At 52.7% G+C, this 25,466-nt stretch overlaps 1 protein-coding gene across 2 annotated transcripts in view; it reads right to left on the bottom strand.

The window, feature by feature from the left end:
* Positions 1-19,972, bottom strand: part of ST3GAL1 (ST3 beta-galactoside alpha-2,3-sialyltransferase 1) — an 89,705-nt gene extending 69,733 nt beyond the window's left edge. The window contains exon 1 of one of the 2 annotated variants that reach the window (XM_079901272.1): positions 17,709-19,972. The gene's annotated coding sequence lies outside the window, so the exon portion shown is untranslated. Of the gene's footprint in view, positions 1-1,525; positions 1,550-17,708 lie in introns of those variants that run through there. The other variant, XM_079901273.1, reaches the window with a different exon arrangement.
* Positions 19,973-25,466: the final 5,494 nt, after the last annotated feature.

The following is a 25,466-nucleotide window of genomic DNA, read 5'->3' as shown; positions in this document are numbered from 1 at the left end:
TCCATCTCCCCTGCCCCCAAAGGCCTTGCCGTCCGTCCTTCTCTTTTTCTGATGGCCAATCCCCCAGCAATGAGGATATTTTTAGCCCCTGTGACAAAGTGTTTACATGAAGGCCATTGAGCCACATGGTGACGTGTCTCTTCCCTGCACAGTGTACAGGACATGCTGGCCAAATGGATTTCAGACTGGCTGGCTTTGGGTCCCTCCCATGTCCTTCCTCCTCTTTCTCCTGGTCCAGGTCCAAAAGGGCAGTGGGCTATCCTGGCAGGACATGCTTGCTTAACTTAGGCGGAGGCAGGCAGATCTATAAATAGCAGGTGTTCTGCAAGCAGGCAGGCCGAGCTGTGAGCAACACAGAGATGCTGGCCAGTCCCAACGTTAAAGAGCCATGAGCCTCCAGACATGGGACCCCCCCCATCTCCAGTTCTCCAAAAGCTGGAGGCAGAGGAAGTGTGGCAGGCTGAGTGAGGCCCGAGGGGGGCCCAACGAGAGAGAAATGATCCCCAAGGAGGCGCAGGCCTGTGTCCAGCTCAGCAGAGAGGTCAGCTCGCTGGACATCATGTTGACCAAACCAACAGCCGGGGCTGGCTCTCTGTGGCTGAGACAAGTGGACAAACCATGCCCGCTTTCAAATGCCCATTCTTGGCCCTCAAGATGCAGAGATGCACCCGGCCCAGGTGGCTTCTCAGTAAGTCCCCACGAAGGATGAATCACACATTCCTGTTCCCCATGGAGCTCCCCGGCCAACAGGGAAAACAGACACGCACACAGGCCATGCACCACAAGCAGTGGGGTCAGTGGGATGAAAGCCAGCCACACACTCCACACACACACACACACACACACACACAGACACACACACACACACACACACACACACGGTGTTTTGGGGCACGTAGAGGGCAGAGCGGGGAAGGACTCCTGGAAGAGACAATGCTGGAATTGAGTTTTGAAGGAGAGAAGATTGAAGCAGGAAAGTAAAAGAAGGGTGTTCTTAGTGGAGGAGCAGAGCAGATGCAGACCGTATAGTCCAAGTCCTGGAGACAGGAAAGTTACTTCATTAAGCGCGAACGTTACTTAGGGTGATGAGAACATAGGATGCGTCTGTATCTAAGTCCGTATCTACAGCCACACCTATGCATCTGTAGTGTAAACGCCTGGCAGTTAGCTTTTTTGATTGTAATGTAAGTGCCTGACATTAAGCTTTTAGTTGCCGAGGCATCTAATATTTGAAAGGCACCCATCTCGAATAAACATACTGCCACAGCTACACAACTAAATAAATGGCCAGGTGGCCCTACCCGTGAAGTTCCTCTTTCTAGAAAGCCCTGGGTAGCCTAGATAACTGACCTTTTGAGTGGCCTTGCTTCTCCCTTCCCACGCTTTAATTCTCGCTCTTCTGTTTTAAATCTGCCAGTAAAGAGTGACCCTGCAAAACACCAGGCCCCCGACCTTAGCCCCAGTAAAGGCAGAAGCCCAGGTCTGTGCACACCTCCACCTCCCTGCGTGGCCCGGGCCAACAAACCTTGGGTTTCTTTCGAAGTTCCCTGATGGTCTTTGCCGAGGTGCATCTTGCAATCGTAAGAACCACGAGAACCAGAAAGCAGTGAGAAGGCCAGGGACGTGGGCGGGGTCTCCGGTGGTGGTGGCCTTGTCTGTCCTGCTATGGAATTTGGACTAGGTCCCGAGGCCATAAGGGAAATGGTCACTGCAGGCTGGAAGGGCACAACTGGATACCCTTCAGGAACAAAGGCTATTGTAAATGCCCAAATGCTTATCAGTTGGGCCTGATTAGAACAGAAATTAATCTTTTGAGGATGACTCAGTCTATGGGTTTGGCTCCTAAAAGGACGCAGTAAACTTCCATGCATTGGGTGGATGCCCTCTTCCTGTGACCCTAGTGTCGTCAAGGCCTCCAGGCCTGTTCGCAGCAGCTACCCCTGGGATGTCCATCCTTTCACGGAAGAGATGTCTTTGCTGTAGCTGGACACCTTTCCCTCCTACCCTCACAGCTCACCCACGTCCCACCAGTGCGGCTCAGCTCTAATGTAATAATAATAATAACACGGCTGTAACTTATCCAGCATTGGCTATGGGCCAGGCACCGTGCCCAGCTCTTAGAATCATCGTCTCATTTAATTCTCACAGCCCCTCGTAGGTGGGGTACTGTGATTGTCTCCTTTCTTACAGACCAGGAATCTGAGCCACAGAGTAGCAAAATGCCTGCCCGAGAGCTGGAGAGGGACAGACGCCGGTGCCTGCCAGGGGGATCCCACTCCAGGGCCTTGAACTTGCTACAGCTTGCATGTCCCCGTGGGGTCCATCTCCCCTGGTGGGTGGGACTGGCCCCATTTATCAAGAGAACAAAGTTCAGCAGGTTAAGGACGCAGAGCTGGCCATCGCAGAGCTGTCCCGAAGCTTCTTCTTTGGACTCCAGGGCCCTGGCTTCCTCCCTTCCAGCCCGGCTGTCCACCGGGGCTGGATCTTTGAACGTCCAGGGAGGAGGGCACTCCCTGCAGCTGTCAGGAGCCTGACCTTTTCTAGAAGATGGTAATGATGTGAGGGATGCCTGCTGACAGCTGTGAAGAGCCACTCTGAAGTCCAGGGGGTCTGTGGGTCCCTGGTTCATTTCACAAATGAGGCAACAGGTGTTGGACGGGGCTGGATCTGGGGCCGGGGGCCAATCAGGGCCTCGAGAAGGTACGTGTAGGGCAACAAAGAGGGAGAAAGCACAGACAGACTGTGCAATCAGAAGCTGGACCAAAAGTAATCAACAGGAGAGCAGAAGCCATGCTTGAGTTTGTCACCACCATATTCCCAGTACCAGGAGCATGACAGGGTCTCAGTTAAAACCTATTGAATGGATGCATGAACGAAATGAGCCATTATAACCGCCGTCCAGGCGAGGGTACAAAGGCTGAGAGGGCGTTCAAGCACTGCTAACACTGTTGACAGTGTTATTTCTTATGTATCCCACCTTCACACCTAATCAAAGCATTTCAGCATGCTGGTAAGAACTCTTTGTACGGATCAAACACTTATCAGCCCATTCTACAGGTGTACTATAGCCACTCTCCCATGCTGGCCCCTCCGGATGTTTCCAGAATGTTGCTAGAAAAGAGTTAAACAGCGAGGACCCTGGAGAGGCAATGCATCAAGGGCACGGAGCCCTGGAGGCAGGCTAGGTAGCTTGAAAGCCTGGCTCCTCCACTTATTAGCTGTGCATCTGTGAGTGAGGTACCTGACCACTCTGTGCCTTGGTTCCATCATCAGTAAAACAGGGAGAATGTCAGCAGCTGGCATGCAGAGTGGCTGTAGGGTTAAAGGTGTCAATATTGGGGGCTGTCAGGAGAGTGTATGAGCCCCGGTGAGCCCTGTGTAAAGTGCTCACAGCCACTCCACCAGCACTTACGCTCCTGAAGGCCAGGCGATTCCACAGAACACTGTCCCGGAAGTGGGATCACAAGGTCAGCCTGCAGAACTTTAAGGAAAACACCTTTGAAAATCGCAGCAGCGCTAAGAGAAAAAGTGTCTTTAGCCCAAGAACAAGGGTTCGGGGGACCCAGAAGGTGAGGCTGCCTTACCACCAGAACTCCAGAATTCCCACTGCCAGCCTTTCTGCCAAGCGTTCATCCAGCCTCGCAGGAAACAAACCCTCGCGCCCTCTCACCTCTCCCAGAGGAGGCCTGGGCCAGGCCAAGGAAGGGTAAGCACCAGGGGCCCTCCGTGGCTCCCCATTAATCTAGGGCTTGCATTTTAAATTCCTAAACTTGTATTCTTCTTCTTAAAGAGAACTCCCAAATTGTATTAGCTTCAGGCATCACAGAACTCGGAACTGCATCTCGACGTACCACTGATTTGTTAATCCGTCTGTTTCTCCCATTAAATTATTAACATCTTGAAGACATAGCCCTTACCTTATTCTGTCACACCTCCAGTGTCGGCACAGTGCCGGGCACCTAGGTGTGTTTGCTGAGTGAATGAATGAATGAATGAGGGGATGAGAAGGAAAACACTGGGTGAACTGAAATCTGTTAATTTCACTCATTCCACTTGGATTCCGCGAACTGAAATCTGTTAATTTCACACATTCCACTTGGATTCCCTCCTCAGAATCGCCCAGAACGGGTTAATCCTTTTTCACCGGACAGCCTCTCAGATATTCAAAGATGGCTCCTCTCTTTCAGGAAAACAACCCTCCTGTAACTAGTGCTCTTTTCTTAAAGGTTATCAGCAACAGAAATTCCACCAGGCTTTCCACTGCTGTCCATTTTCATATCTAAAGACTGCCAAGCTGTGCTCTTATCTACGCAGAATGCCTTGGCCTGCGGTCTGTCTGTGGTCCAGCTGATAACATTTATTTGGGGGGAGGAAATGCTTGAGTTCTGAGGGAGAGAGCCCACGCATGTGACTCTTCAGGCCGGAAAGGACGCACTGGAGAAGACAGGCCTGGCTCTGCAGGGGGCAGGCCACAGCCCCTGGAGGAGAGTAAATGAGTCCTCTGCCTGTGCTGTGATCGGCAGCCCCTGCTCTCCCCACCCTCACCGTCTGTTCTCTCCTATCAGCAGTGGGACGTGGTTCCATAAACATCTCCTCAGAGTGAGCTTCCTGGACCACCACACCTACACTGTGATCTCCCCCTGCTGGCCCCCCCATCCTGCTATTTTTTCCTGCTCACGGCCAATCCCTTCCCTTCCCCGCTGTTTGCTAGGATGTGAACTCCCTGGGTCTTTGTCTGCCTAGAACAGTGCCTGGCACATAAGAGATCTCAGAGATATTTGTTGACGCACAAATGACACTAGCATTTACCCACCACACATTCTGCATACGCTCTGCTGGGTGCTGGGGCTACAAACATGTTCACGTTAACGCCTCTGTGCGTAAGTCCGTTGCCCGGGGAAAACCCCACTGCAAGAGAGGAAATGCCCTCTCCCCAGTTCCGTAATCACACCCTCAACCTGATCAAGGTCTCTGCAAGCATTGGACAGCGGTCACATGCCACCCCCTACAGAAACACACACACACAACAGCCATCGCACACAGATGCACATTTCCACCACACGCATCTCTGCACACCCTGTTGTACGTTACGTGATTCCATCAGTGATGCAGACCGTAAGCACAGCTCCCTGGGTGTGAAGGAGGTAGCCGTCCACACACGTATTTTGCCTTTCTTGCTGCTGGAGGGCCAGAGACCCCAGGTCCAGGTCTGTGGGGACAAACGCTCCCCTACCTTTTGCTGTTTTTTTTGTTCTGGGACAGGACTGTCTCCCACGGCCATCTGATCAAATGTCACCCCGCAGACAGGCACTCTCTGCAAGCTTGCCCTGTTCACTAGCTGCAACACTCTGTACCAGTTAATGAGGTTTTCAGAATCTTGGTTCCTCCTCTGAACCTGGGCCAGTGGGATTTTTTTTTTTTTTTTAAAGCATTGACTAATTTAATCCTCACATCCACGGTGGCATTGGTACTTTTGCTTTTAATTAATTTATTTATTTTTGCTGTGTTGGGTCTTCGTTTCTGTGCAAGGGCTTTCTCTAGTTGTGGCAAGTGGGGCCACTCTTCATCGCGGTGCGCAGGCCTCTCACTATCACGGCCTCTCTTGTTGCGGAGCACAGGCTCCAGACGCGCAGGCTCAGTAGTTGTGGCTCACGGGCCTAGCTGCTCCGCAGCATGTGGGATCCTCCCAGACCAGGGCTCGAACCTGTGTCCCCTGCATTAGCAGGCAGATTCTCAACCACTGCGCCACCAGGGAAGCCCGCCAGTGGGATTTTGTGAGCAGTAATGGCAAGGAAAGGGTCTGGAACAGGACCCGATCCACGGTTAAATAAATGTGGTGGGTGGTGGAATTGACAGCGGGTCAGGGTGACTCTTCATCGTCACTTAGACAGATATGAATTTCAAGAACGTTCTAGCATCACTGTGTGCCTCGTCTGGCGAAATCTCCTTCTGCATGCAGGAAGAGACACCTTGATCGCTCCTCAAGACTGGAGGAAGGCAGGACGGTTAGGACCCCCCAGGCGGGCACCTTGTTTTCCTCTCTTCCTCCTTCCATCAACCACACAACTGGGGAGGTGCCCCGACTCCATCTGTGGGTTGCTCCCCAGGGTCCCCCGTCCAATGGCTCTCCCACCCTCACTGCTACTGTCAGCAGCTCCCACCCATCTTCCAGCTTGAAGACCATCTGTCCTCTGGGGCTTTCTCCCCAACCCTCTCCTGCTTGAGTTATCTCAGCTCTCAGCCGGAAAGATGGGTGGTGGTGTCCCCAGAGCACTAGTGGGGAAACTGACGTGGCTTGGACACAGAAGGCACTTGCCCCAGACCTAACAAACAGTGGCCCTGACCTCCCCCTGGTCCTTGCTGATGCCTCTGCCCCCTTGGCCTCCGGGTGAGCAGTGCCCTCGTGGCCTTCCTGTGGGCTACACTGACTTTGCCTTCAGAGGAAGGACATGCTGACAGGCTGGGCAGCCTCCCCGGGCCTCCTGATGGGCACTGTCCGTGTCTGCCGTGACTGAGAAGAATCGTGAAATAGGCATGTGTTTGTCTTCTAGGCAACCATAGCCTAATTAAGGAGGCTTAACTATGTACTTTGGGACAAGATTTTGTGGATGAGGGGAAAGAAGGAAGGAAGAAAAAGAAAGAAGGGAGAGTGAGAGGGAGGGAAGGAAGGAAGGCAGGGAGGGAGGGAAGAATCCTGTGCTGACCGTGAAAACCCTGGGCTGGAGGACATGCTGGCATCACACAGATTCTGTCCCTGGTGGATGTGACCCGAGTGCCACCATTAAGTGTCCTATTCATAGCCCCCGAAATAGGGTTTAGTGAAGGAGCCTCTTATCTGATTCTCAGAACAATGCGAAGGGAGGGTGGGAGGAACGTGGGTGGCGTGAGGTCAGACACTGGCAGGGCGGGGGTGGCTGGAGGGGGCCGGTCCCCACCCGGGGGGCCACTTCCATGAGCCTCAGTGTCCTCAACTGTCGAAATACTGTTAACAAGAAGGACCGAAAAGCCCTGTTTAGAAGGTTACACGAGTCCAGAATGTCCAGCATTTCCTGGGCAGAAACTCAGGAAGGATACAAGGGCAGAGGGATGGCAGAATTCACAAAAGCCAACCCTGACCTGCTGAGAGGGAGGTCAGGGAGACTGGGGGTCAGGGGGTGGTCTGGGAGGCTGAGGTGTAGACACGACAGGGGTCCCTAGAGGAGGGGGCCCGCCCAGTGGGGTCATCTAGGAGTCCCGGCACCCGGGTCCGTGCCTGCTGCCGTGTCCCCTGCTCTGGCGTGCACATGGGCACCAGAAGCTCTAGGACGACCCTGAGCTGCCCAAGTCGGGCGGAAAAGCCAGCGGTGAACGTCGGCCGTGGCAGCCTTGAACGAAGGGCTGGCCTCTCACCCTGGCTCTACCTGCTAATGGGCTGAGGAATCACACGGGTCAGGCCTCCGTCTGAGCTGTCTTAGCAGTGAAATACAAGGCAGGGAATGGCTAAAATGTCATGTCCAAAGTCTCAGGTGGACCTCGTCTACCATTAGTGTCCAGGGGCCACACCATAGCTTCTTAAGCCCAGCCAACTTTCCCAGCCTTAAATTTAGACAGCTCCGGAGACCCCCACCCTACCACCTCCTCCAGGAAGTCCTCCATGGTTGGAAGCTCTGTATGAGGAAGAGCTTTCTAATCCACAGAGGTGTCCAGAGGTCAGAGGGCCACTGTGTGGGGCAGTGATCTGGCTATCACTGGCAGCATTCAAGCAGAGGAGGGATAACCACATAGTGGAGTTGAAGTGAGGAAACTTCAGTGGGAAGCTGAGCAAGGGATTTCCTAACTCGAAAGATGATGATCATAGCATGTACTCAGCAGGCACTTTAAAGTAGGCACGCTGCAGGGCCCTGTTCTAAACACTTTCCAAGTATTTAGTACCCACCAAGATGTAGGTACTATTATTATCCATATTTTATAGATGAGGCAATAGAGGCACAGAGAGGTTATGAAACACACTGAAGGTCACACAGCAAGGAAGTGGTAGAGCCAGTACTTCTATTGAGTGAATCAGTGAATGACTCGGTCGATAAATAACTGAAGTCTAGAAGAGGAAGGCTGAACAAGGGCGCTGCTAAGGATCTTTGCAAATGCTTGGATTTTACAATTCCTTCTGATTTCACGCTCTTTAAATGTGCAACCTTTGTAACTTGCTGTCATTCAACTGACTCACACACAACTTCCTTCCAACCTCTCCTATAACGGTTACAGCTTATGTTCAGAGAAAAAGAGAAAACCCGTTTACTCCATCCCAGGGGCAGGTTCCCAATGATGCAGGGGTATTCTGATATTCCAAACTGTCCCCAGGGCCAGTACGTTTTTTTCTCCTTGTTTGGATGTTTGGTATTGTAGAGACATCAGTTTCATTTCTATAGTCCTGCAGTTCACAAATGATTTTCACTTACCTCAGTCTCTTCCCTTTCATAGGTTACAGACAGAAAAACAGAAGCAGCTCTTATGTTGGAACCAATTCTTCAGACCATTCTGAAAGGTGTGTTTTTCATTTGAAATTTCCCTCAAGTGTGGTACACAGCCGCGCTACCTTCTAATCTCTCCTTTTCATTTTAATTTCCTTTTTGCCAAAAGACTGAAGTTTAAAATTTAAGGATACGCTTCAGAAACACCCAGGAATACCCCCCACTAAAACATTCTTGTTGGTGGCAACTAACATGTTTCCCAAGCAACAGTTTTTATCCATCAAACTCTCCACCAGGTGGTAGGATTAACAGCGTTTTCAAGTAACCGGAACAACAAACACTTCTCTCCACTGTGAAGATGTTATTCAAAGGCAAGTTTTCAGTGTTGCAACAGCAATGTTTACTGTTCATTTTGCTTGAAGCAGATTGCCAAGAGACACCTGTCTAGGGACCTGGGTAGGTTTCTACACCCTGATGACAAACTTTATACCAAGCCTTCCTGCTCAGTCCTTCCTCAATCCCCAGGCACCGTGGGGCTCTCTGAATTCAACTTATGTGGACAAGTCAAAGGATGGGTGCTTGCAATCAGCAACGCAGGGATCCTGTGGAGATCTGAGAATCCAGCCAGACTATCGAGGGCTAAATAAAGCCATCCAACCAGCCCCAAATGGGTGAATCGGGGAAAAGGCCTGGAGCCCCAGGCCTCGGCAAAGAGCACGTGGAGAAAAATTAGAACCTCCTTCCAAAAAGGATGTCACAGAACCTGGGTCCATATGTCATGCCTGTCGGGTGGGATGGCGCACGTCTTGGGCTACGGTTGGGAACAGATACCTGGTATGATGTGTTTCATAGCTGCATCTCCCGGGGCAGCTGCCCCCCTTCCTGGTTCCCCTGATCTAGAGACACAGGACGATCCTGGGAATCGCACAGCATATGCTGCCTGAGATCTTGGGCTTCGGGCAGATACGGAACCATCATGAATTCTGGCTCTGCCACTTTCTAGCTATGTGACCTTGGGCAAGTGGCTTCACTTCTGTGAGCCTGTTTCCACATCAGTAAAATAGGTTAGGAAAAAAGTACGAAACAGTGATTTACAGGGCTGTTATAAAGACTAGGGATCTAGTATTCAAGAAATATCAGCTCTAACTGAGGAGGGAATGTGTACATCTCAGCTCAGTGGAGGTAGAAGTGCTGATGGCAGGCCCTGAGCACAGGGGAACCCAGAGACCCCCTATCGCTAGGCTCCAAGGTTGAACTCTCGGGGTTTTCTAGAAAATCCAACAAGTGAAACTGTAGTCTTTGAAATCCTTCTCAAGGACAGAACACACACAGTAACCTCTCTGCTGACAGTTCATCACTTTACCCCCAGAAATGTACAGGCAAGCTTCCCTGTCCCAAGACTGCCTGCAGCTTTCTCCTCTCCTCTTTGCTTTCTCCTAAACTCTATTCGTGCAGTTGTTCTATGACTTTTAACTCCATGTACCAGCTGACTCCCTCCCCTGGAAGAAAATCATTGACAGGCAAAATAATTAAATAGCAGGGAAATTATCTAGCAAAGTGTCTGAGTTATTGGCTGACAGCTCCCTTCTGGAGGTTCCACTGTTATGTGACTACCTGAGTCTCACCAGCAGAACCCCACCTTGATGCTCTAAGCCTCCCCTGGGGCGGCGCTCTCTGGCTTCCTAATAATGCTAAAAGCTAGTTCTCGGCCAAGTCTGTTTCCGGTCAGGTTCATCCACACTTACTTTGCATGAACTGTAACTGGCACCTGTGGTTGTTATGTGCTGCTGTGTTGTGTTATGTTGTGCTGTGTTGTATTGCGTTGTTACGATGATAAAGTTTTGGTTCCCTAAGTTGACTCTAGGATCCAGTGGAGATGCTGAGACTTAGTTTATGGGATTTTTTTGCCCCTGTTCTCAGACTCGGCCAAGTGGATGGAGGGAGAAGGGGGCGAGGTAGAGACAGCAAGACCCCGAGGGGCCGGGATGCAGGGAGGCGGCCCCACCATGGCCAGAGGCCGTATCTTAAGCCCATGTGGACCTGCTCACCTGACTGACCTTCAACTTCCTCACCTGTACAGTTCAAGGTGGGAAGGGTGGGTGGTGGGAGCTCCAAAGGGTGAGCGGAGGAAGGTGTGTGATGGGGCTTCAAGGCAGCTGGAAATATGGGCTTATTCCTTCCCCAGGAGTCACCTACTTCCCAGGAGGGTAATTCCAGGCACACGGAAGATCCGGGTGTGGGCAAGACCATGTGACCTTGGGTACGTCTGCAAAATGCGGAGGGCCCTGATCCCAGTGGAGCACACAGAAGAGACGAACGGAGGTCCAAACAGGGTCAGATGCCAACGGCTGTGAGTGCGGGGGTGACCCGTCTTCATCCCGTCATGTCCTTGAGAAGCTCCAACAAGGAGGCCCGTGGCCTCTGGCTGCTGGGAGGGCTCGTCTCTCGGTGACACAGGGATTGTGGGGGCAGGCAGGACAGAGCCGGGTGGCAGAGTGCATCCTCCTGTCCCCTCCCCGCCAGGGGGAAGGGGGAGGCTCTTCCACAAGCTTCGATCAGCTCCTACTGCCGTGCTCTCCTGGTTCCTCTCCCCCATCCCTCCCTCTGCCTCCTCTGGGGGGGATGGGAATGGTGGCGCGTGGTCACTGGGCCCAGGTACTGCTACACCCCTTACTGATTTCCCTAAATACTGCTCCCAGCTCTGTGAAACACTCTTTACTAGAACTCTCCACTCAGTGTGAGTGCACATCCTTTCTACTGGACACAAAACGATCTGAAGTTTAGAAGACTTGCCACTGCGCTGGGCACACACTGAACATTTAATAAGAAGTAGATGTTACTCCATTTATAATCAAGAAGCCTGTTCATCGGCCTCATCCTGTCTTGGGGGATTTATATCACCCTCTACTACTTGAGGAAATGGAGATTCAGAGCTTAAGTGTGTGGATGAAAAATGCTGCTGCCGTATCAGCAAATAAAGGATGCTGCAGCCGTCAAGACACTCCAGTCACCCCTGAGGGAGCTCAGGATGGCAACAAACCCTCAGACCCTGCAGCCACCCCTAAAGGTACATCCTGAGGGGACTCAGGAGGGGAAAGGACAGGATACTTGCCCTAGAGAGCTGAGATGCACATCAAAGGAATGATTTCAATGAGCCCAGACACGCATCTTCCCATACACAGAAAAGTGCCAAATTCATTCACTTGAGATGTCTGGTTTTCTCTCATTAGTGGTAATCTTTTGATGTTCGAACTACCTGGTCTTTGTGGCAAAAACCCCCCTACATCCTGGTTCCTCCCTGACCTACTTGGGGCAGTCCCTCAGAGCGATCTGAGAAGCTGTCTCCCCGGCTTGAATTCCTCAGAAAGTCCACCAAAAAAACCCATAATTATCAACCTCGACTTCTAGGTTGTGCCTTTTTTTCCATCGACAAATGATGTCCCCAAGGTCATGGGCGGCAGCAAGTAGAATAGGGTCGGTACTCGGGTGGGGCGCTTCTGAACCCTGGGCCAGCGGTGCCCCTAACGGGAGGAAATATCCTGACACCAGGGCCGTCCCTCTAACGCTTGTCCCTGGGTTGACACTACAGAGTCCACTCCAGGTGCCTTCAACTTTGACACGTGCCACACGGCCTGCTGACCAGCCAGGCCACCTGAGCCAGGACAGGCTCCGGGCGCAGAGCATCCCTCTCCCCCAACCCAGGTGCCACCGCTCCCGGGAACCCTCCAGGTCATGCCCAAGGGAAAAAGAAAACTTTAAACGCTTAGGCAACCTGCAGGAATGAGAAAAGAATGCTACTACCCCAACCCAGCTATTCTGCCTCGCTGCTTCCAGGGTGGGTTTTTTACCCACCACTGAACATTAAAGCCAGCCTCGGGTTTCAAGTGTTCTTCCATGAGCTTCCCAAAACGTTCCACCTCCAGTCACCTCTTCTATTCCCACGTGCTCTGTCCCGAGGCAGTATCTCCAGCCAGCAGCACTTCCTCTTAGAACCCTCTGGAACCAGACTGTTATTAACTGGGTCCCGGGGGGCTCTGGGAGCCCAGCCCCACAGGCAATATCCTCTCACGCATGACCTTGCTTCATCCTCATAGTGGCCCACTTCCTGGGGGGATAATCGCCCACCTGCAACTCAGATTTGGCCAACGGAGGTGCAGGGCTTGCCCGAGCTCACCCAGCTCGACCTGGGCGGCGTGATCCTGAAAACCTGGGCGCTTTCCGCCCCCACGCTGCCGCTGTGCCATTTCACTGCACTCTCCCAAATCAGCTCCTCCAACCGAGCATTAGAGAGAAAGCATCGAATTGTATTTTTTAAGCCAACGCAGCCACTGGCATTCTTACACACCATCCCTCTGAAGCCCAGAGCCCTTGGAGGACTGCAGGGCCCAGGGACCTGCACCCTGGCTGAGTAGCAAGGATGAATCCCACAGAAGCAAACCGGAGATCAGCACGGGAACCGGGGGCCAAAGCACCGAACCCCTAAAATCCCCAGTTCCCTCCCCTCTGCTGAACCATGCATAAAAGACCTCTTGTTATTGTCATTTTACTTTATTTTTCTTGCGCACACAGGGCACACGCCACTTTGACTCGATACCAGTTCTATGCATTCAAGAAAACACTCTTGCTCTCCTGCAGTCTGACTTGTGCCTGGAAGAATTCCCCAAGGTACCCGTGGGTTGTCTCCTCAATGAATCTTTCCATGGGTCCCCCAGGTAGAGGAATCCCTTTTCTTCTCTGTCGAAACCCTGCCTCGGCCAGTACGTATTTCTGCTCTAGTGCAAACCCCCACTGTAGAGTAACTCTTCATGTCCCCATGCACCTCCCCACGACACCGTGACCTCTGGCGGGGTGGGGATGGAGGGAACAAGGACTGACCACATGTCCCTCCATCTCTATAGTTCTAGCACCTTGCATGGTGCCTGGGAGACAATAAGTTCCTAATAAATGTTGGTTCAACCGAAACAATCCAACCAGGTGGAACCAGAAGGTTGATGATGCCGACTCCCACCTACCTCCCCACCAACCAGTCAGAAGAATGGCCACCAGCTGATCACGCCCTCTCTGAACCATTACCATAAAACTTCTCACTACCCCCTCCAGGTTGGGACACATAGTTCCGAGGGCATTAGCCCGCTGTGGCCCCCTTTGCCTGGCAAAGCAATAAAGCTATTCTTTTCTACTTCACCCAAAACTCTGTCTCCGAGAGTTAATTCAGTGTCAGGGTACAGAGGCCGGATTTAGCTTCATCTCCAAGGATTTATTTGTCTCCAACAATGAAAAAGAGACATAAGTGTATGGAAATGAGTGGGCTTGGGGAAGGGGGAGCCCAGACAGCTGATCTATTTAAAGTTTGAGACCAGCCAGCAGTCTAGATCAGCTCTGTCACTGCAGGTCCCCGTGACCTCTCCACGGGGCCTCAGTATTTTTGCATAAAATGAAAGAGTTAGTTGAACAAAATGATTTCTAAGAACATCTCAGCTCTTACCGTGGGAACCACCTAGGTCCTGGAGCGGTCCCTGTGGTCCCTATTTGCAACATGCATCATTGGAGAGTCCTTACAGATGTCACCCCAGAGCCGGAAGCTTCTGGGCCTTGTCTCCGTACCCAATGCTGCGAATCGCTGGAGAATAACTTTGCCAAGTGAGGGTGGGCTTCTCAAGGCTCCAGGAGTGAAAGGGGGTACACAGTTGGCATGGGGTGGGCTAGGTTGTCTGTGATGCCAGGGATGCCTGGAGCATTCTGAGGATGGAGCTGGAGGCAAAAGCACATGGGAGGGGGGCACTGTTTTCGCAAAGAAAGGCCCTAATGCCCCCGAGGTAATGTCAGCAGAGCTCCACACCGCTCATTGCCCAGAGTGACACAGACCCAGAGCCTGAAACAGTCTGGGTTTTAAGTGGTCACATAATTGAGTGCTGGCCCTGGGGCTAGAACGCAGGGTCTTGCTGGGGCCCAAGGCTGGGTTCCAAGGACCAAACTGAGCAGAAGAGAGCGCCCAGATCCTCCGCTCTGCAAGGGGGTTGGCAGTGCTGGAGGTTCCACAGGGTTCCATAACTGACCAAAGTGTATGGAAGCCTTATTCTAGAGTAATTCTTTGTGACCAAGCCAGCTCTTCCTCCGGCCCGCGGTGTGTGTGTTCAGATGCATACGGAGAACTCACTGGGAAGCCGTGTATGGACAAGATAACTGGTCGATTTTATTTTTTGCTTTCTTGGCTGCTTTTTGTGGTATGGGAGGGGACCTAGGAGAGGGTTAAGGTTTCGATTCTGCAAGGCAAAAGCCCTGTCCAAATATAATGCCTTTGAGTCAACAACGGATTCAGACAGAGTTAACTGACCAGAAGATTAAGGGGCCCCTTCCTACGGGGCTGCAGACAGCTTGTCTCCAGGTGAGGTTCCCAGGGCTGGTGGTGGAGAGAGGAGAGGGACACCCACCTGGCGCAGGGTCCCACGCACCCGCGAGGCCCCAGGACCTCCGAGGAACGCTCGCCACTCGGCCCACCGGTGGATCCAGCCCACCAAAGCTGGGGCACCAGAAGGCTCTGACGACCGGTACTAGGCAGGTCCCCGACTTCAGGACTTCAGGTGCTGGTGAGCCCAGCCGGGGCGTGCCCGGCCTGTACCGCCAAAGTGGAAGCAGTCCTAAGGTCAGCAGGGGGCTGCTTAAGAGCCAGCTTCCGGCTGCTGATAGAGCTTGCAGGAACGTAATCTTCAGCCCTTAGAGAAATTCCTCCGCCATCACTTCTGGCAACACTTCCTGGTTTTTTTTTTCTCTAAACCCAGTGCTCCAGGGGGCTGCTAACCCCCCCGCCAGCGGAGGGAAGTGAAGGTAAGACTCTGCTGGGGCCCAGGCCCTGGCCTTGCCCCAGCGCAGACCTGGACAGCAAATGCAGGCCTAGCACAACACAGGGGCAGCATATTCCCACGCCTGTGGGATAGTTCAAAGGTCGGGAAAGGACCCCCTACTTATTCGGTCACGTATTCAGCAAAATAAATTTTTCTTACGATGAAATTCCTTTCCCCCAAACTTGAAATCGAGGCATGTGAATATATACATACACATATGTAGTATGTGAACATACGTATATATATCTATTTATACACACACACTCAATTACACTTAATGTTTATCTTGCATAACGTATTTGTAAGGTAAGAGCAATGACCCCGTTTTACCCCCACTCCGCACCCAGATCGGGGCATGTTATGGTGAACTCTCGGGTCGGTCTTTTCAGCTAACCGCAGGATTTCAGAAAAAGGCCGGGCCATGGTGTTTGGGGGTAGGAACCGGAGGTGCAGGGCGCGACCCAAGGCACCCTTGCCTCCGCGCCCCTTCCGGCCTCGGAACCAAGATGCAATCTCTAGAGTAGTCGGCAGGGGGCAGTGCACCTTGCCTTTTCCGAACGTCGGGAACGCTCTCCCGCAGCTCCCGGGAAAGAAAACCTGGCGGCTTCGCCCCAGCGTCTAAGAAGAGCGCATCTCTGAGCCCAGCACGTAGTGGGTGCGCAAGGTACGTCTAGAAGCCAAAAGCGCTGGGCTGGGTAGATAGATGCGAAATGAATAGTAAACGTGGGGAGAAAGAGGGAAGGGACGTCCCGGCCTCTGCCAGCGCCTTCCCTCGAAGAGGCCTTTTCAGACAGCCTTCATACGTACCTACTGTGTGCCAGGCGCGACGGCTGTACAACCTCGTTCCCCGACCTCATTTTCCCCGCTGGCGAGTACCGCCCCCCGCCACCTCAACACACACACACACACACACACACACACACACGCACACGCACACACGCGCTCACAGGCACACAGCCGCAGAGCGGGAGCGGGTGCTCGCAGTCTCCCTGGGGAACCATCTCTGCACAAATCCGCGTGGCGTGGGACCTGGGAGGGGGATGAGCCGGAAGAGGCGAGAGGTCCCCGGACGTGGGCACGTGAAAGCCCGGCGGATGCCTGATGCGGCGACGACGCAGTGAGGAGGTCACTGCCCTCAGGGTCAAGGCTGTCTCCCTCTGTGGGACACGCAGAACCCGCCCAGCCCCCAACCACTCGCAGACTTCTGAGCGGGCACGTGTCCGCTCGCCCAGCGACCCCACCAAGCCCCGAGCGTGAAGGTGCGGTTTGGGACCCTCGCGTAGGAGGGAGGAGAGACTCAGGTCTCCGGCGGAAGAGCAGAGCCCAGATAATCCCAACACCCTTCCCAGGAGACCAGGCCTCGGGATACAGCGAAGGCGCCCAGCTGGGGAGCAGCCTCAGTCCCCACGTCAAGTTCAGCCTCGCTTCCTCCCGCAAGGTCAAGTTCAAACACACTCTCGCTTAGTGAAAGGAGGAGCTAGAAATTGCGCCCCTGTCCCGATTCCGAATCAGGTTGTACCCCCATCAGGGCGCTATGCCCCGGTGGCACCGCTCACCGCTCCTGCGCTCTCCCAAGGAGCGGCCCCTACGCCGCGCGGGTCACACACCCGAGACGCAGACAAGTTGCTAACTTTTGTCAGATTATTTCGCGGCAGCTGCGGCGCCTACCGGGACTGGGGCGGACCCAGTTTCAAGTCGCCACGGGCACCACCCCCGCCACGCTCCCCTTCGCCCACCCTGTCCACCACGCCACGTCCAGCCGTCCTGTCCCGGGTGCCAACCTCTCCACCGTATCCGGAGCAATGCGGGCCTGCGGTGTCCCCGGGGGCGATGGCCACCTCCTCGATCTGCGCCTGCTCGCAGCGGATTTGGAAGCACCATCCGGATACCATCCCTCGGCCGCCCGACCGGATCACTGGGCGGCCTCCGCGCGCCCCAGCACCCCTGGTTCCGCTCTAAAGCGCCGGAGGGCGACCCCGTTGGCCACTCCGCCTTTCGGCGGCCCGCACCGGGGAGATGCCAGCCCGGCGCGCCGAGTGCAATGTCACTGGGGCCACCCCGGGGACCGCTGCCCCAGACCCGGTGTAGGCTCCCCGTTGAGCACCCAACAGCTGCTTTTGAAACGGCTGTAAACCCCTGAGCCCGACCCTCTTCTGCGACCTCCTTCCTCTCCCAAAGACCCCGGCGACACCGCTGCTAAGGAAGAGGTCTTCCTACATTTGCCTTCCTCCCTCCCGGCACCTGAGGTCTTCAACCCACTTCCACCCTCCTGTCACACCCTCCTGGATCCTTCCCCACCACTTCTGTCCCCGGGTGCGGACAATCGCCCCTCCACTCGGAGAACACAAGCGAAACTGCCGGACCCCAACTCCGGTGGATGCAGCCCCCCGCGCACCCCCGGCTCCGCGCGCTCACTCACCGCGGCCGGAGACACGCGAAAGTTTCCTGGGCTTCGGGGGATGAGGGGATTCGGAGGAGAATCAAAAGGGGGTGTCCCGAACACTCGCCCCGTTCCCAGCTCACATCGCCCCTTTCTCCTCTCTCTCCTCCTCTTCCTCTTCGTTCTCCTTCCTCTGGTCTTTGTCTTTGCAAAGTGTCGAAACTGTCTGGCATAGTGGAGCTCCGCCGGCGGAGGCTGGAGCCGGGGAAGCGGGGAGGCGGGGTGAGGATGGGAGCGGTCTCGGGAACACCTTCCCCCGGGTGTAACGGAAGGGGGAGGCGGGCGGGCCGGGAAGGGGCCGGCCGCGGCCAGGAGCCGGGGCGCGCGCCGGAGCCGGGCGGGCGCCTCTCCTGCGCGCGGCCCTCCCCTTCCTCCGCCCAGCGCCCGCCCCTCGCCGCCCGGCGCTCTCCTCGCGTCACTCCCTCCACCCGGACGCGGTCGGGTTTCCGCACGCTCTGGGCTGCCTGCGAGCCGAATATAGAGCTCCGAGCCACGTGGACTGCTGTCGGCTCGGGCGCGGGGACCGGATCGCCGCCCCGAGAGGGGCTCTGCGGGGACGTCTCGGCGACACTTCGCGCCGGGGCCGCCGCCTTCAGGGTGGGAAGGCTGGGGAAGAGAGGCCAGGGGGGCCGGGGTATCAGCCCCGCGGAGGAGGTGACGGCGCCCTGCGAGAGGACGGGCTCTGAAGAGCCCGAGTCGGGTGCATGGTAGCGAGAAGGGGCCGATCCCCCCTGCTGGCGGCTGGGCAAAGCCACCCCCTTCCTCTAAGGGCGCGGGACTCGCGGTGGGATTTAGGGAGAGGGAGGGGAGGAGTGGGGCTAGGGAGCCGGTGAGGCTCGGGCGGGGGCCCAGATAAGAGCCGCGGAGGCGCCACCGCGGCCCGGCCCCCGCCCTGGCCCTCCTGCCCGCCGCTGTTTTTTTCCTCCCAGATGCGGAGGCTGCAGCGTGATCCAGAGCAGGTCAAGCTCTGGGCAGCCGGACCCCAGGCAGGAGCCAACCCCAAAGGGTTCCTGGGGCTGGGGCTTCGAGGACCGGGCCCCCTTTCAGGGTCAGGTTTGCGCGGTTTTTGCCCTTCCTTCTTTACAGGGAAGTGTGCGCGCTGGAGGCGTCTTGCTCAATGGCAGAATGCCAGTCCCAAGGCTACGTACGTGCAGGACACAGGATTTAAGAGGCGTTACCAAAAAATCTGGTTTTACAGTTCTTATCCCCTTATTGGGGTTTGTCCTCTTTCACAGTTTTCCTGAGGAATGCTAAGAGGAAAAAGGTATAGCTTGGCCTCGGGGTCAGTTAATTCTTTCAGCTTCCCTTGCCCCAGTCGCAGAGGTCAGCCTTCTGCAGTGGAGTCAGAGAGCTCGTTAGCTCTTCATCAGAGGAATGTGTAGTGTGTGCTTCAGACCAGGACCAGCTGGACCCGACTTCTTGGTTCAAACCTGCCACTCCCTGGATGTGTGAAATCGTTGGGGGAAACACTGACTGAAAGCACCAGCCCTGGCCAGGCAAAGACAGTAACAGTTTGCATGAGTTATTCTATCACAGGAGGTCCTGGTAAGGATCACAGAACTAACAAGCCACCAACAACCGGAATCCGGGAAAGGTCTAAAGGAGATGCCAGTCCACATGGCCTACCAACCTCCCAGAATCCTCCTCGCTGGAATCCATCTTGGCTGAGCGATGCCCACGCCACCAGAAAGGACCCTGAATCAGAATGATTGGCCAGAGGCAATCCGGAAGCTAACCCGATCACCATAAAACCTGAGACTGCGAGCCATGTAGCAGAGCCGTCCTCCTGGGTTCCCTCACCCTCCTGCTCTCCACCCGGGTTCCCCTTCCCAATAAAGTCTCTTGCTTCGTCAGCACGTGTGTCTCCCCGGACAGTTCATTTCCGGGTGTTAGACTAAGAGCCTACTCTCGGGCCCTGCGAGGGGTCCCCCTTCCTGCAACAAAATTAGGCTAGTTTCAGAATCCCTAAGCCTACTAACTCTGTGCCTCAGTTTCTTCATTTGTGTAAATGGGCTTAATACTGTCCATCTCACAAGGTTGCTGTGATGATTAAGTGAATTCATGTATGTCCAACATTAAAACCTCTACTTAGCATATAGTAAATGCTCAATAAAAGTGTGTTGTGTGAATGGTGGATTTCTCCGGCACCAGGTTCCCTGCCCACAGCTGGGGGAGGCCTGCCCTAGAGAATGGGGTGGTGGTATGCAGAAGACTTCTGGGAGTTGAAGGAGAAAAAGACATATTCAGAGCAGAAGAGATAACGATTAAAAGGGGCAGGGGAGAGAGTGAGAAAATTCCCTACTAGAAGGGGAAGGAAAAGAGAATAGGGCCGGTGGGGGGGGGGGGAGCCGAAACAAAAAGCATGCGGATCTGCAAGAGTTCTTCAAGGAGCAGGAACCCTGCCAAGCTGCACCCGGGCCCTGCTGCCTGGCTAAGTTTCCTGCCCTCTGGGAGTTTGCGAGAAAAGTTTTGGGTATTTCGTGACCTGAGACCTCTTGCCTGAATGTATTGGTTTTTGTTTCAGTTCTAGAGGGGGGTGGAGGTGAACCTTCTGGCCTGCCTGGAAGCATCGTGTGGGCTTTGCTCTTTCTGAGATGTGAGTCAGGGCGTCCACCGCACTTGGCATTCCCCAAAATGCTTTAGTGTTTGGGGCGAGGGGAGCAGAGAGGGTTCCCAGGAACATCAACTTCTGTTCTCTGCAGCGGCAGCGTCTTCCAGCCATGGGAACCTTCTGACATGGACCTCTCAGACTCAGCACCTGGGGGCCTGGCTCGGAACATCAACCGGGTCCAAGTATCCAAATGTAAAAGTGGTCCTCTTGCTGTCTTCACGGGGACAACTGCCTCCGGCGCCCTGTGGATTTTCCTGATTGTATAATCGGCGGCGTTTGCCTTCTGATCTGATCTGATTCAGCTTGCTGTGGGGAGGGAATGCGTCGGGTTTTGCTCCCGGCTGACTGCAGCGCCCATCTCATACCAGTTACATGCTAGGTGCTCAATAAAGACTTCCTGGATGAATTAGTAAAGAAATGTTGTTTATGGCAAGGATCAAATAGGATAATGTACAGAAAAGCGCTTTGCAAAATAGAAAATGCTTCCGTCGTTAAGACTATCCTATTATATCCTAGCAGAAGGGAGGTCAGATGGGGCAAGTGAGCGGCCCCAGACCATCCAGCTCTTTTGCTTTGCAGCCCAGAATCAGAGTCGGCTCTCGGTTTCCCCCCTGCGTTCTTGGCAGTTCCCCTAGATGACTGTACAGTGAGATGGAAATTTCTTATTAAGCAACTCTGGTGAAACATGCATAAATCATCAGCTTATCCATCTAAAAAGATGTACATCAGACACATCTTTTCCCAGTCTCTGGTGGGTTAACCTGGGAGGCTTTTTCTAGCCCCACTTCCTTTATTTTTACAATGTACTTCTTACCAGGTAGCACAGAAGGCCTCTTTCCTAGAGTTATGACATGTTATGAAAGCACTTCTGATACCTTCGCCAGTTTCCAGGAGCCCGGATCTGGGGCTATGTGTCAGGATTATGTGTCTGTGAACATTCCTGCTTCTCACCCGCACTGTGTCTCCCAACATGGCCAGCCAGTAACAGTCATGACTGGAGTGTCTGCACAGTGAGTTCCCTGGGAGCTCTGACGTTGATTTAATGCTCACCATCACCCCACCCAGCCCCACAATGTCTTCAGAGCAACAGCAAAGCTCTTAGTAATGATGGTTAAAGAAATTGATTTCATCCTTTCCCCATCCCCTTTCTTGGTTCATCAGAGTGGAACAATCCTAATGGGTTCTGATGCCATCTGGGTGATGGTGCAGAAAAGGAAAGAGCTGCCTTGCTTGTCAAAGATGAGTTCAGAGCTGCTGGGTACTTGGTGTTTGGTTTTGGGCAGTGTTTTACTTTGGGTTCTTGAGGCTGTGAGGACCTGGCCCAACTTTCCTTAAAAAAAAGATTAAAAAAAAAGTGATGTAGGGATATACAGACTGACTAAAAGTGGGGACCCAGAAGGAGAATGACAGCCTGTCTCTGTGGCCCTCTCTGTCTTTCTCTTTCTCTCCCTTCCTTGTCTCTCTGCTCTCTCCTCGCCTATAGGCATTCCCTGTTAAGTCCTGGGGTCGCCCTAAAAGTTTTCTGTATGCTTGTAGCCCCAGCCCCTCTACATCGTGGCAACTGTTCATCCGCTCCAAGTTTTAGTTTTTCCAGGAGAGGAATCTGATTGACAGATCTCATTCCGTTATAGGTCAACAATCCAACTGTGCACAGGCTGCTCAGGCAGCATGTACCCACGTCAATAATAAATACGTGGATGGAGACCTTTACAGGAGATTTTGCATTACAGGGGACGTAGGACCCATGATTCTTCAGTCCCCTTCCAACCTGGAAAATCTCTAGGCATTTGAGTCAGCAGTAGTAAACAGAGCCATACACTACACTGCTCACATATATTAGCTCCAACAGCTAAGGCAGCTCATTACTCTTGTCCAATCATGACTCCCCTAATCTCTTTGCCAGAAATTGGCTCAGGAATAAGTAGATTTAATCCCTGTTTGGATCAACAAGATAGAAATATACTTGGGTCTTCTAGGAAAGAAGTTCTTAAAAGTATGCCTTGGGAAGCTACTCTTTATTTCCAGCTGGATATGAACAAGGAAGTATTTTTATTTCAGTTTCTCTGGAAGATATCTTATGCCTCTGCGGGAAGCCAAATTGAAGCTAAGTATATCCAGAGCCCAGATCACACTGTACCTGAAGCCTACATTCTAGTCTTTCTTTTGTATGAGTCAATACAGTTATTTTGTTTAAGCCACTTTAGGTCATGGTTCTATTACTTGTAGCCAGACACTTGATAACCTATATAACACTACAGCCAGAGTGATTTTCCTGACTTCAAGAAAGTCATTCCCCCAAGTCACTTCCAAGCTTTCAACCCTTAAAACTTCAATGGCTCCCATTGCCTTGGGAAGTAAATCCAAACTTCCGAGCCTAACAATTAAGGTCTTCCTTGATATGATCCCAATGTATGTTTCTCACTTGTTTCCTTCCACTCTTCCTCTTTGTGAACCCTATATAGCAAACATGACTCAGCCCAGAAGCTCTGGTTAAATGAACACGTTTCTGTGTCCTTGAAATCAACATAGATCTCCCTGTTGCTGGGCTGGTAAAGATTTCCCTAATATCCATCACAGGACTCTTCAACCCCTGAGGTATGCAAAGGTCCAGAGTTCTAACACAGGGCCTGGTACGAGGGAACTCTGCTTCTTAGCAGCATTCACTATATCAGCACAGCCTCCTGCCCAACCCGTAAAGGACCATGGCTCCTGAACACGCCTGTCATGCGGTCCAGGCTTCCTGGATGTGTTCGTTTCCTAGGGCTGCCAGTACACACTGCAACAAACCGGGTGGCCCAAACCAGCAGAACTTTATTTTCTCACAGTTCAGGAGGCCAGAACTTTGAAACCAGGGTGTCAGCAGGCTTGGTTCCTTTTGGAAGCTCTGAGAGAATCTGTCTCCTGTCTCTCTCTCAGCTTCTGGTGGCTTCTGGCGGTCCTTGGCCTTCCTTGGCTTGCGGAAGCGTCTTTGCGTCTATCTTCATATGGCTATGTGTGTGTGTCTGTGTGTCTGTATGAGTCTGTGTGTGTCTGTCTGTGTGTCTGTATGTATCTTCTCCTCTTGTAGGGACACCAGGATTTAGGGGGCCCACCCTAATCCAGTATAACCACATCTTAATTTATTTAATTAATGACATGGGCAAAGACCCTATTTCCAAATAAGATCACATTCTGAGGTTCCCAGGGGAACGTGAATTTTAGAGGACACTATTCAACCCACAATTCCAGGGACACTTGACCTTCCTGCTCACCCCTCTTTAGGGTGTTGCCCTTGAGTGGTGGCTCCCCTCTGCAGACCTCCAGCTGACCTCCAGCCTCAGAGATCCTTTTTGTCACTTTCCCTCCTGGTGTTCTCAGAAGTATGCTCCTCTCCACTTTTCCTTTGTACATGGATTGAAACAGGATTTCAAAGAATTCCTACTTCTAATTTTCCCTTTGGCAAAAGTCTTTGAGGCAAAGAAACATCCAAGGCCTGGTTCGAAATGGGGAAAACAGGAACACAAAGGGGACAAAACCCACTAATAGGTAAATAGAGTGTCCTGCCGTGCCTGTCATACCTGTGGTCTCACACATCACCAGTCCTAGAAAACCCACCACCAGGCTCTGCAAATGGACAGTCGGTGCCCTTGAAGGCTCTCCATTAGCCTGACCCCTGCTGTCTCACTGTCCCCACATGAAACCGTTACTGTCATCCCGTGTGTAGCTTTTGTCTCTTCCCTTTATGAAATCCTGTGTCTTTCTTAGAATCTTTTATTCCTTGTAGCTTGGTAGTTTATTTGCGTATTAAGCTACATTTCCAATAAGATGGAAAAGTCCTGGAGAAAAGGTGCAATCCTTCATTCATCCAACACAAATTTATTGAGCACCTACTAAGTGTCAGATACTGTGCCAAGTGCTGGGGACAAAGAGGTGGACACGACATCGTTCCAGCCCCCAAGGAGCCCACGGTTTGCAGGAGACTGATGGTGGCCGGTTATTTCACCACGTTTGGGTAGCACCGTGATAAGCTAGCAAGTGGGTATAGGGAGATCACAAACACGTTGTTGGTTTGCAACCTCAGGGGCTTTTGGGGTGAAATATGAAACCAGCCCCATAGGTGGAGGCAAGAAGAGACCCAAGAGAGAGGCAGACACACCAGATTGGTAGGTGGCAGGTTTAATAAGTATGGAAACTTACGAAGTTTGTTTTAGGCAACAAAACCAGTAGATTTCTGCACTTGCCGGTCAGAATCTTGAGTTTACAGAGAGGCCTTAAAGGGGCTCAGTGACATACACCATCCAAAGGGTCTCAACCACACATGCTCTTTCAAGACTGCGTCCTTGAAAACAGCTCCCACTGTGGGCATGACAGGCAGAGTTCATCCCAAGGACAGGGGAAGGGGAGGAGCCTCCAATTGCCTGGGTCCAGCTCAGGGGTCAACCCGAGGTCATGTCCTCTTGATGACCTCCTCCAACATTTTCTTTTCTGTGACCGGATTTTACAATTTTACATTTCCTTTCTTTTTTTTTTTTTTTTTGTAATATGCCCTGAGCGGTCAGCAATGAGTTTTGCTGGCATGAAACTGGACTGTGTGGTGGCTGCCTGGCTGTACTGGAAGCAGATACTACAGCAGTAATAAAGGTACATGTAAAGAAAAGAACAGTTAAGATAATGATTTTTAAAATAAGTAACAGTTTTGTTTTTATTTTTAATGAAGTGCCCCATGATCCGAACCATTTGTTTTAGGCTGGGGATAGGATCATTGAGGGCGTTTATTTGTGTTTCTCTGTGATTTAATAAAGATGATATATTGGTAGACTTATCAGGTATGAACATATGTTATTTGGTTTGGATAATGGCCTAGGTGTCTCTTTGTGAGGCAATAATAATGTTTAAGGCCATTTTATTTGGGAGGACTGCTTTTTTTATCAGAGAGATTTTAATGTTTGGTAAGGGTAGGCTTTTTGGCTATAACTTCTGGCTTTTGGGTGAATTTAGTAAGAGGTTTCCTATGTGTGATAATGTTTTCCAGACCTGTGGAGGGAACAAAGATGGCGGCCAGGCCAACTGATTGCACGAGTGGAAAACAGAATGTGTCCACCTGGCCTTGCGGAGGGGGAGGTTGGCTGCTTTAGGAACTCGACCTG

This window comes from Stenella coeruleoalba (assembly GCF_951394435.1).
Source record: "Stenella coeruleoalba genome assembly, chromosome: 17".
Taxonomy (NCBI): Eukaryota; Metazoa; Chordata; class Mammalia; order Artiodactyla; family Delphinidae; genus Stenella; species Stenella coeruleoalba.
The sequence above is the reverse complement of the archived record's forward strand: the minus strand, read 5'-3'. Positions and strand labels throughout refer to the sequence as shown.